Genomic DNA, 12,073 nt, shown 5'->3' with positions numbered 1-12,073 from the left:
ATTGGTATTAGGTGAAATGTTCAGAAAAATCTTATTAGAATTTAGAATTTAGGGTAGGGGTTCAAAGAAATTGAGGGTACAAAGAAATTAGGTAGATGTTAATAGCAGTCATTTTAAATTACAAACCTCGATATTTAGAGTGTAAATATTACAATTCTTTGCTCCTACTTAAAATTTTGTCTCGAAATTTACTTGCTAAAACAAATAAGGGTATTGAATCTTCACATTTTCTTCGCTTTCCAAGTTGCCTCTTCTGTTGTGTGACTCGTCCATAAGACTTTTACTGGTGGTATTGTTTTGTGTACGGGAAAGAAATAAACCTTCTCATATAATCCTGTTGATCAAGTTTGCACTCCTCCGAACGTCGTCGCTTTATTCCTTGAAAATACAAACGTGAGCTAGCCGGCGGATGTGTGTCGGATACCTCTCCGATGCCTAAGTTAGCAAACAGACAAATAGACAAAAGCTCTGTGTATTCAGGAATCAAAGTTGTGTTACCTCTCTATAGGTGATGTTATGAGCTTTTATAGGTTCCGTGTGGCACAATCCTAATAGGACTCTTACTCCTCCATGTAGAGTTCTCCTAAGATTCACACTCCTGAAAGATAATGCTTATCCTTCAACACCCTCCTCACTGCTTAAACCAAGTGAGATGGTTTTACCTTGGCAGGATGACCATACGACCGAGATAACTGTCAGATCGGCTCTTTACTTCCTCACTTCTACCTCGGCTTTGCATACTAGGACCGAGCTATCCGTAGAAGAGTTGGACCGAACTGACCAAGAACAAAAGTCCCGAAGAAGGCTAGGTATACCTCGGTTAAAGATTACGACCGGGCCAACCAATTTGGCCGTGGCGACCGAGATAACAACATGGCCTTCTTGGACCGAGCTAATGAAAAAAGCCATTTTACTCCGCCTTTCTTACTACGGCCCAAAGCGGCCCATTACCCAATCTCGGCCCAATTTATTCATATAAATTACCCTCTCAATTGCCCCTTAATTCCATCTGCGCAGCATGATGGGATTACCTTGTCTTCCAGTCGAGCTAAAAAATTTTAATATTACTACCGAGCTAAGCCTTTAAGCTTTTCCAGCCGAGCTAAAACTCTTTTAGCCTTTCCAGCCGAGCTAGGCTCACACCGGTCTGTACCTGTCCGGTTCAAACGTCTTTTCAATCACAGCAACTGAATCGCTTCTTATCCCAAGGACATGTGGCATACTCTTATTGGCTGAAGGTAGCTGTCACGTCGTCATCGTACCTCGTGTTTTTTGAACAGTCCCGCCCAAATTTTGGGTCTCGCATCAAAACAAACTCTTTTTGTTTCTCTTTTTGAATCACTCACACCACTATTCATCTCTTCTCTCTCTCTTTCTCGCATTCCTTCTTGTAACTAAGGAGCTCGTGTTCTTCACTACCATTGCTTCATCTTCAGTGCTTCTACCCCTTCATCTGGTAAGTCACTCAAATCCATCTTTCTTGCTTTTGTTGTTTTCGTATTTGCTTTATACAATCCACAACAATTTGTTCATGTGTTTTTACAAAACACTGTTTTTGCTTTTCTTTTGCCTTATTTTCTGGGAAAAAACTTCATGAGAACCCCGTGAACTTTACGAAGCAATCTGTAGAACACTCTGTTTGATCCATAAACATGTCTCAACCGAACTAGGATACTGTTTATGCTATGTGTAAGTCTAGCCAGACCTTTCAACCGAACCAACACTTGTACCAGTAGTTTTAACAAGTCAAAAAATCATCTTTTTTATTTATCTTAGCCGAGATAACAAACCGAACTAGGTCTGTACTTAGTGTGTTTGAAGGCCTCAATTCCGACCGAACTATCTTGGGGCTAAACCAGCACTCTTAGTTCAGACCAAACTAAGAAAGCTGCCCCTAGAATTTCAACCGGTCTAACAAATCACTTGCCCCAACCGAGCTACCAAGCACCTTGCTGAAACCGAGATAGGACCTGCAACATTTCACAAAGCCGAAGTAGGACTTAACTTGTTTTTACTTTGTAGCACGGTCTAAAGATCTGTGCTTAACACTTCTGTTTTTCACTTTGCAGACTTAGGTTGCCCAGGCACTCCTTTTGATTGCTCAACCGAGCTACACAGCAACATTTTCCGACCGAGCTAGCCCCAAGCATAATTTATACATAACTTAGGAATAAATGGGTAAATATAGGTTTTTAGTAGAAACACCAGGTGGCTTGGCCGAATTCCGAAGGGATTATAACATCCCTGACGAAGTCCACCTAACCTTAGCCAAAAAATATGCTATACCTTGGGGAAAACAGGGCTTTGTACCCTTTACCCTTTTATCAATAATAGAAATCGGACTAAGATTTCCAGTCCAACCTTTAATTTGTGAATTCCTTAGGCAAACGAGAATATGCCCAACCCAGCTTTCCACCAACTCATACCGCATAATAATGGGCATAGCCGAGCTAAACCGCCGAGCTGGAATTAACATTGGTTTAGCCGAAATCTTCCACCAGTACTCCATAGGGTCAAAAGAAGACGGCTGGGTTTACTATCTTAGAATACGCTGCCGCCGAGAAAAAATAATAAAAGACACACCGGACAAAGACTTGAACGACGATGATTTCTTCTGGGTTTTTGAGAACTTTGAAGACCAAGACGCCCAGATTCCCGGTGACCGAATAAACTGGAATAAAGGGACCCCCGGTATAATTACCTCGATTTTTTTGCATGCTTCTGTTTTGTTTTGGTATTCTATTCCTTAACCGAACTGATAGTTGTTTTCTTTATGCAGATTTAGCCCACCTCAAGTCATTGTACAGTTACCCCAACCTACACACACTTCATGCTGCACTTCGGTATTCCGAAAGAAGTTGGGCCAAGCTACTGAATTTTAAGCCGACGTACAGATACAGCGGCCGACGTAAAGCCAGAGTAACAGACTTCTTACTGGAAGCCTCTCCCGAACTGGACCCCAACTTGCCACAAATTAACTTGGTTCGCACTACCGAAGAAGAAGAAATGGCGAAGCGGAATAGAGTGAAGGCCCTCTTAACCGAGACCAACCAAGCCGAAATACCACCATCCAACCAAACTCAGGAAACAGTGGTGGCCCTTCCATCTCAACAACCTTTTTCATCACGTCGAACTAAGCGCGCCCGTACTATCCAGACCGAACAACGCTTAGTTGATGAAGACGAAACCACTCTGCCGCCAAGCCCTCTACCGAGCTCGCAACCGGAACATGCCGACCGAGCCAGCTCTTCCAAATGGGCACCCAAACTGACTTTCCAGAACCGTGATATTCAGGACACTGATTTAGTTGTCGCTGAAAAAGACCATCTGATGGCTTTCAACCTTGCCAAGAGTGTGTGCCTCCCAGCTGACATGGAGCATCACAAGAACTTGACCGAGCTAAGGGCCATCCGCTCGGCCACGAAATCAATGATCCTGGTAAGTTGTTCTTCTTGTCTCTCTAAATATTACTAACTTTCTGTTAGGTTTTGTCATTAGTTTCTTTTTCAGGCCGTGCAAAAGAGCCAAATTGCGCATAAAAAGGTGTTGGAGCTCAGGAACACAGCAAGGCAAGCCATGGCAGAGGTTGAAGCAAAAATAACCGAACTGCGGGAGTCCTACCAGAAAACAACCGAGCTAGAAGCCGAGGTAGCTCGTCTGACCGGACTAGTTACCTCGGCCAATGCAGACAAATAGAAGGCCCTAACTGTGATGAAGGATAAGTACCTTCATGAGCTGGTCAAGCTCGAAGGTAAGAACGACGCCGAGATAGCGGAGCTGAAGAAGAAGGTAGAAGACGCCGAGCTCTGGGGTTTCAAGGAGAGCGAAGCCCTTTATATCAAACAATGTGAAGCAGTAAAAAATTTATCCTTTAAGTGCGGCGGGAGAGGTGCTGTGGAGCAGCTCAGTTGTGGGCCCGAAACTGAGGTTTACAATGCTCCTTAGTATTTCATTTCGGCCTCACTGGCGGAGTATGCTGTCGACCTTCAGAAGCAATTTCTTGAAGAAGGTGGAGATGAAGGCTCTTCTTCTGAAGATGACTCCCAACCCGGTCCCCAGTCTACTCCTCCAATTCCAGTGATCTCCAATCCCCCAGCACCTGATGCTATAGTCGTGTCTCTAGCTGAGCCGAACCCAGAGGAGCTTGTTTCAACTGAGCCCAACCGAGTTCTGGCTACGACCGAACTTCCTGCTGAGACCGGACTCAGAGTTGAGCTGGATGCTGATCTGGACGATCTCTTTAACTGATTTTGTATCTTCTTTTTTCTTTTTGCTCTTGTAACCGGGCTGTGGCCCCTCCTTTGTACTTGTTTTGAATTTGATCAATGAAAATCATCTTTTCTGCTTAACACTTATTTCGGTTTGATCTGTATGCTTGTACCTGTAATGACTTTTCAATGACTTCTATTGCTCCAACTGTTATCTTGGTTTACTTTCCTGTTTGAGCATTCTTTCTAACTGCAACTTGAAATATACTATTTTTCGGCCGAGATACTTTATGTCGGTCTTAGCTGTGCCATCTGACTGCTTACTAGCCAACCACTCTTTAGCCGATATACTTACCTCGGCTGAAGAGTACCAAGAGTTGGTTTAATCCAGCCAACATCTAAGTTGATTTTTTCCAGCCAACCACTCTTTAGTCGATGTCCTTAGTTCGGCTAAAGAGTACTAAGCGTTGGTTTAGTCCAGCCAACCACTCTTTAGCCGATGTTCTTACTTCGGCTAAAGAGTACTAAGAGTTGGTTTAATCCAGCCAACCACTCCTTAGCCAATGTCCTTACTTCGGCTAAAGAGTACTAAGAGTTGGTTTAATCCAGCCAACCACTCTTTAGCCGATGTCCTTACTTCGGCTAAAGAGTACAAGAGTTGGTTTAGTACAACCAACCACTCTTTAGCCGATGTTCTTACTTTGGCGAAAGAGTACTAGGAGTTGGTTTAATCCAGCCAACCACTCTTTAGCCGATGTCCTTACTTCGGCTAAAGAGTACTAAGAGTTGGTTTAATCCAGCCAATCACTCTTTAGCCGATGTCCTTACTTCAGCTAAAGAGTACAAGAGTTGGTTTAGTCCGGCCAACCACTCTTTGGCCGATGTCCTTACTTTAGCGAAAGAGTACTAGGAGTTGGTTTAATCCAGCCAACCACTCTTTAGCTGATGTCCTTTCTTTGGCTAAAAAGTATTAAGAGTTAGTTTAATCCAGCCAACCTCTAAATTGGTTATTCCTGCCAAGTTAGAATAAAATGTTTGGTTATTCCGACCAAACGTCCTGCAGCCTGGATCCTTATCTTGGGCTTAGGAGGGGTGTTGGTTTTTTTCAGCCAACCTTTAGATTGGTTTTTCCAGCCAACCTAAAGTAAAGTGTTTAGTTTATTTCGACCAAACGTCCTGCAGCCTGGATCCTTATCCTAGGCTCAGAAGGGGTGTTGGTTTTTTCAGCCAACTTTTAAATTGGTTTTTCCAGCCAACCTAAAGTAAAGTGTTTGCTTATTCCGACCAAACGTCCTGCAGCTTGGATCCTTATCCTGGGCTTAGGAGGGGTGTTGGTTTTTCCAGCCAACCTTGCTTTTGATGTCCTTAACTTACTAATACAATCTCTTACAAAAAACAACTATGCTGAAAAGAATCGACTTTGTTTTATTGAGAAAAAGGAAAATTACACATACTTGTAAAAAAAAACTAAAAATAAAATAGTTTGAGATTGACAGTATTCCATGGCCTAGGAATGGCTTTGCCGTCCTCATCTTCCAGGTGGTATGTCCCTTTGCCAGCTAATCTGACCACTTTGTAAGGTCCTTCCCAATTAGGCCCTAACTTGCCATCTCCTGGTACCAAGGTGTTACCCATCACTCTGCGTAGCACCCAATCTCCGATCTTGAATTACCTTGGATGCACTGTTTTGTTATATTTCCTAGATAACTCTTGTTGGTATGAGACAATGTGAACCAGTGCTCTTTCTCTTCTTTTTTCGGCAAGGTCGAGTTCCAATGCTATGGCTTCTCCATTCAAGTCAGGATCAAAATTTTCGCTTCTAATTGTGGGAAGGCCAATTTCCAGTGAGATTACTGCTTCCATGCCGTAGGCTAAGGAGAATGGTGTTTCTCTTGTCGATCGTCAAGGTGTGGTGCGGTAAGCCCATAAAACATGAGGAAGTTCCTCCGCCCATTTGCCTTTTGCCTTCTCTAACCTTTTCTTCAGTCCATCCAAGACAACCTTGTTTGATGCTTCTGCTTGGCCATTTGCTTGAGGATATGCTGGTGTAGAATTGTAGAATTCTATCTTGTATTCTTCACAAAAGCCTCTAAAGATTCTGCCATCAAACTGGGTGCCGTTGTCTGATATTAGGGCTTTAGGTATGTCGAATCGAATAATGATATTCCGCCAGACGAACTTCTTCACATCTTTTTCTTTGATTGATGCCAATGCTTCTGCTTCCACCCACTTTGTGAAGTAGTCTGTTGCTGCGAGAAAGAACTTCCTGTTTCCGGGCGTTGTTGGAAGTGGTCCTACTATGTCCAAGCCCCACATTGCAAAGGGCCATGGGCTGGTCAATGGTAGGAGTTCTCTGGCCGGCTGATGTATTTGATGTGCGAACTTCTGACATTTCTCGCACTTCTTCACATACTTCTCTGAGTCAGCTTGCATGTATGGCCACCAGTATCCTTGCGAAATGGCTCTGTAAGCTAACGATCTTCCTCATTGGTGGCTTCCGCACACCCCTTCATGTATTTCGAACAAGAATGCTTCGACTTTACTGGGGTGGACACACTTTAGATAAGGTCCTGAGAATGACTTTTTGTACAATGCCATAGATGGGGAGAGCCAAAATCGCTATGACTTTACTCTAATTTTGTTGGCTTCTTTCTTGTCTTCCGGTAAGATGCCATCTTTTAAGAACAATATGATGGGATCCATCCATGAGGGGCCTAATTCGATGCAACATGCCTATTCTACTTTGGGGTCCTCAATGCTTGGTCTTGGTAGGTAGTCAATTAGTAGTGGGTGAGGGACGGATGTATCTGCCATTGACGCAAAGCCTGCTAGTTTGTCTGCTCTGCTGTTTTCCTCCCTGCCAATCTGTTCTATCCTTACTATTTCAAATTTCTTGATCTCTGTTCTGACCAGTTCTTGGTACTTGGCCATCCTGTCATCCTTTGCTTCATAGTCGCCAGAAATTTGGTTTACCACCAGTTGTGAGTCGCTGTAGACCATTAATTCGGTGGCCTTCATGTAGAATGCTGATTTGAGTCCTGCGAGAAGTGCTTCATACTCCGCTTCGTTGTTTGATGCTGGGAAGCCAAGGTTGATTGCTTGCTCCACAACCAGGCCGTCTGGTGAGATGAAGACTATGCCAAGTCCTGCACCATGCCGGTTGGATGCTCCATCCACAAAGAGCTTCCACATCTCACCAACGAACAACTTCCAGCAAGTGGAGGGGTCAGATGATGTCGTGGGGTCAAGAATGTTGCTGGTGTTCTCTTCAAGGTCCATGTTTGCTGTTTGCCCCTCGCTATCTGATTGTACCAAGTCTTTATTTGTTGGTGAGTCTTGGCTCGGTGTAACTTGGTTCGCTTCTTCCTTGCTGTCTTTATTCTGGTCTGCCTTGGGGTCTGACTGAATATCCTGCACCAGGGGTTGCGCTATTCCGGCGTCAACTTCTATCCCTGGTTTGGTTGTATCAATCAAGTCGACTGGGCAGATATGATGACTTCCTGGGGTGAATTCTGCGACAAAGTCCGCCAAAGCTTGGGCCTTTATCGCGGTTCTGGGTTGGAACTTGATGTCGAATTGTCCCAACTCTGCCGCCTATTTCAAGATTCGCCCAGAAAAGTTTGCCCTCTCAAACAAAGCTTTTAAAGCTGTGAGGACGACTATAGTGTGGGCGTGAAAGTAGTGTGATAACTTTCTTGAGGCCATCATCAAGGCTAATGCCAGTTTTTCCAGTGGCAAGTACCTTGTTTCGGCACCCAGCAATGTTTTGCTGACATAATGGATGGGCAGATGTTGGATTCCTTCCGCGCGGACCAATACTGCGCTAATTGCGTGCTGAGAGACTGCCAGGTACAGGAAGAGTGCTTCTCCAGGTATTGGGGTTACTAGTAGTGGTGGAGAAGACATGTATTCTTTCAAACTTTCCAGAGCTTGGTCGCATTCTTCGTCCCACTCGAACTTGGCTTTCAATGCTTGAAAAAATGGTCGTAGTCTGTCTAACGACCGGCTAATGAATCGGTTGAGTGCAGCAAACATGCCGGTGAGATGCTGTACTTCTTTTACTGAGTTAGGCCTCTTCAGATCCTGAATAGCTTTGATCTGAGAGGGGTCTGCCTCTATACCTCGGTTGGTCACCAAGAAGCCCAGGAATTTGCCAGATCCTACACCGAACACGCACTTAGATGCATTAAGGCGCAACTTGTGTTTCTTCAGAATCTGGAACATCTCACCTAGGTCCCTTAGATGGTCGTTCTCGTCCTTGCTTTTGACCACCATATCGTCGATGTAAGCTTCTATTGTTCTGCCTAACAACGGCTCAAACATTTTGGCGACCATTCTCTGGAATGTTGCCCCCGCGTTCTTTAGGCCAAAGGGCATGACCTTATAGCAATATAGTCCTCTTGGAGTAGTAAAGGACATGACCTCCTGGTCTGGTTCATACATGGCGATCTGATGGTAGCCTATGTATGCATCCAGAAAGCTAAGCTGGTTGTGCCCCGCCGTCAGGTCTATTAATTGATCTATCCGTGGTAGGGGGAAGCTGTCTTTTGGGCATGCTCTGTTGACTGTCTTATAGTCGACTCAGACACGCCATTTGCCATTCTTCTTTGGTACCACGACTGTGTTGGAAATCCATCTGGGGTAATGCACCTCCCTGATAGCTCCTGCCTCTAGCAGATTTCCCACTTCTTCCGCCACTATCTCGGCGTGGTGGAGTGCCGATCTGCGAGTGCACTGAATGACTGGTCTGGCGGATGGGTGGACATTGAGTTGGTGGCAGATGAAGTTTGGATCAATGCTTGGCATGTCGTAGGGTGTCCATGCAAACACTTCGATGTTAGAGGTCAAGAATTCCAAGACCTCTAATCTCTCAGTGCTGGACAACGACGAACCGAGCAGAAAGAACTTATCCGGGTTCTTTTCATCTATCTCTACCTTTACCAAGTCTTCCACCACTTTTTGGTCAGCTGCTTTGCCGACATCTGCGAACAGTTCATTGCTCTTAGGTTCTTCCACCGATTGAACATATCCCTTGGCAGTGCGGGTGTCATTAACCGTGACGAAGCACTGTTTGGACATAATTTGGTCTCCAAAGACCTCTTCAATTACACCGACTTCGTTGGGGAACCGCATTACTTGGTGGTAGGATGACGCTACAGATCGCATGGCATGCAGCCATGTTCTTCCCAAGATTATGTTGTAAGTTGAAGGGACTTTTAACACCCAAAACTCCACTTGTTTTGTCACGCTTCCTGCCCTGACTGGAAGAATGATTTTGCTGACTGGCCATTCTGGCATTGAGTTGAATCCGATCAGGGGGGATACAGCCGGTGCCAGGTCTTTGTCCTCCAATTTCAGTTGTTTGAAGGTGTCGTAGTACATTATCTCACACGAGCTACCTTGGTCTATCAGAATTCGCTTGACGTCATAGTCCTTGATGCGGAGGGTGACGACCAGTGCATCGTTGTGGGGGCAATATATTCTTTCCAAGTCCTTGTCTGAAAAAGACATAACGTTTGTGGCTTCTGTTCTCCCATTTTTGATGGTAGGTTAGGCACTTAGTACCTCCCTTAAGTGCTCAGCCTTCTTGATCGATCCTCTGAGCTCGCATACACGCTCAGGTTCGAATACCCCATGTATCACATTGATCACACCTTGAGGTGGGGCGTCAATTGGCATTCCATTGGGGTTATTGTGGTCCTGGGGGGCTGGTTGCGTCCCTCGTTCAATGTATTTATCCAAGTGATCGGCTGCCACCAACTCCTCCAGATGCTGTCTCAATGGCATACAATTTTCAGTGCGGTGCCCCTTTTCTTTGTGGAAGGTACATCGTGACCTTTTGTCGTGGTCTTTCTGTGCTTCTCCAAGCTTAGCTGGCCATCTGACGAAAGGTTCATCGCGTATTTCACTCAGAATCCAATAGATCGGTTTCTTGAATACCGTGGTGATGGCAGTGCGGACTCTCAACCATCTTTTATCCTGGTCCTCTCCGTTGTCTAGCCTGCCTCATCCGTTTTTGTTCGGACGTTCTACCGCGTTGATCTTTGCTGTGGTCTTCTTATCTGGTACTGCGGTCGTGCCAGATTTTGTTTTGGCGCGGGCGCCATCCTCTTCCACCCTGATGTGCTGATGCACTCTTTCCATCAAGGCTTCCATGGTGAGAGGCGGTGTCATAATGATTGAGTCCCTTAGTCTATTTCCAACTGGAAGGCCTCTTTTATACTGTGCAATGGTGAGATTGGTAGGGCAGTCCCCAATCTGGTTGAATGTCTCCCAGTAGCGACTATTGTAGGATCTTAGTGTTTCCTTTTCGCCCATATCGATGGAGAGTAACTGGTCAATCTCTAGCGGGGTTTTGGTGTTCGTTCTGAACCTTGTGACGAACGCCTCCGCCAATTGTGCCCAGGAGGCTATGCTGCCTTCTGGAAGTTTTTCGAACCAAGTCAAGCCTAGGTCTCCAAGGCTTGATGGGAAGAGGATGCACATCAAAGCCTCGTTTCGCCGATATACCGCCATAACCTGGCAGAAGTGGCTTAGGTGTATGTAAGGGTCCGTCTTCCCTTCGTACGTGGTGAATTTAGGTTGAAGGAAACCTGAAGGAAGGGGCACGTTTTCAGTTGTCGGAACGAACGGCGATGTCTGCAGCCTTGCTAATGCTTTGTCCGTTGGTTCGTATGCAGGGCGAGGCAACGGCATGCCGACCTCGACGCTTCCACGCGTCCGAGGAGCCAACCGCTGAAGGGCAGATACCCTGTGAGGGTTGCGTGCCCTAGTATCCTCCTTCCATCGTGCCTTTTCTTCCAACATGTTCCGCAAATCGAATGATCTTGGTAACTCTGTCTGCCTGAATGATGTCTGGTGCGAGCGCGAGGGTCGATAGGTACTTCCCTCTGTGTAAGACCTTAATGATCTCGTTCTCTCAGACCTGGAAAAAATGAGTTCTGGAGGTTCTGGATTGAGTATCGCTTGTCCTAAGGCTTCTACTCTCTGCTTGTGATGGTGTGGAATGCCTTCTACGGTCTTCTGAACGGCGATGGGGCGTCTTGTTTTTGCGCCCCTCTCCTGTCGCCATTCCTTTTCCATTCATCTGGCGCTTCATGGCCTCCATGTCCGCCGCCATCTTCCTTATTAATTCATCTTGCTCCTTCACGCGGTCCTCCAGAACTTGAGGATCAATCCTCCGCCTTTGTCTGTCAGGACTTTGTGAACGAGAGTGACGGGGGCTGTTAGTCCGCCTCCTCCCCCTTGTATCCCTCCTGGGATTTTGTCGCTGTGGCTCTAAGTCCGCCATGGGAGGGATAGAAGGTAGGCCTTCGCGTCTTGCCCCCCCTTCTGGTGTTTGTCCGACGATGGCGGACTGCGGCAAATCTTCGTTGTGCGCCATTGCTTCTAAAGAGGAAAAGCTTGATCAAGAGGTTTTGTTCTTGTCTGAATTCCCACAGACGGCACCAATTGTATGGGAAAGAAATAAACCTTCTCGTATAATCCTGTTGATCAAGTCTGCGCTCCTCCGAACGTCGTCGCTTTATTCCCTGAAAACACAAATGTGAGCTAGCCGGCGGGTGTGTGCCGGATACCTCTTCGATGCCTAAGTCAGTAAACAGACAAATAGACAAAAGCTCTGTGTATTCAGGAATCAAAGTTGTGTTACCTCTCCATAGGTGATGTTATGAGCTTTTATAAGTTCCGTGTGGCACAATCCTAATAGGACTCTTACTCCTCCATGTAGAGTCCTCCTAGAATTCACACTCCTGAAAGATAATGCTTATCCTTCAACACCCCCTCACTGCTTAAACCAAGTGAGATGATTTTACCTTGGCAGGATGACCATACGACCGAGATAACTGTCAGATCGGCTCTTTACT

Source organism: Camellia sinensis, chromosome 13 (genome assembly GCF_055761805.1).
Source record: "Camellia sinensis isolate YWXY chromosome 13, ASM5576180v1, whole genome shotgun sequence".
Lineage (NCBI taxonomy): Eukaryota > Viridiplantae > Streptophyta > Magnoliopsida > Ericales > Theaceae > Camellia > Camellia sinensis.
The sequence above is the reverse complement of the archived record's forward strand: the minus strand, read 5'-3'. Positions refer to the sequence as shown.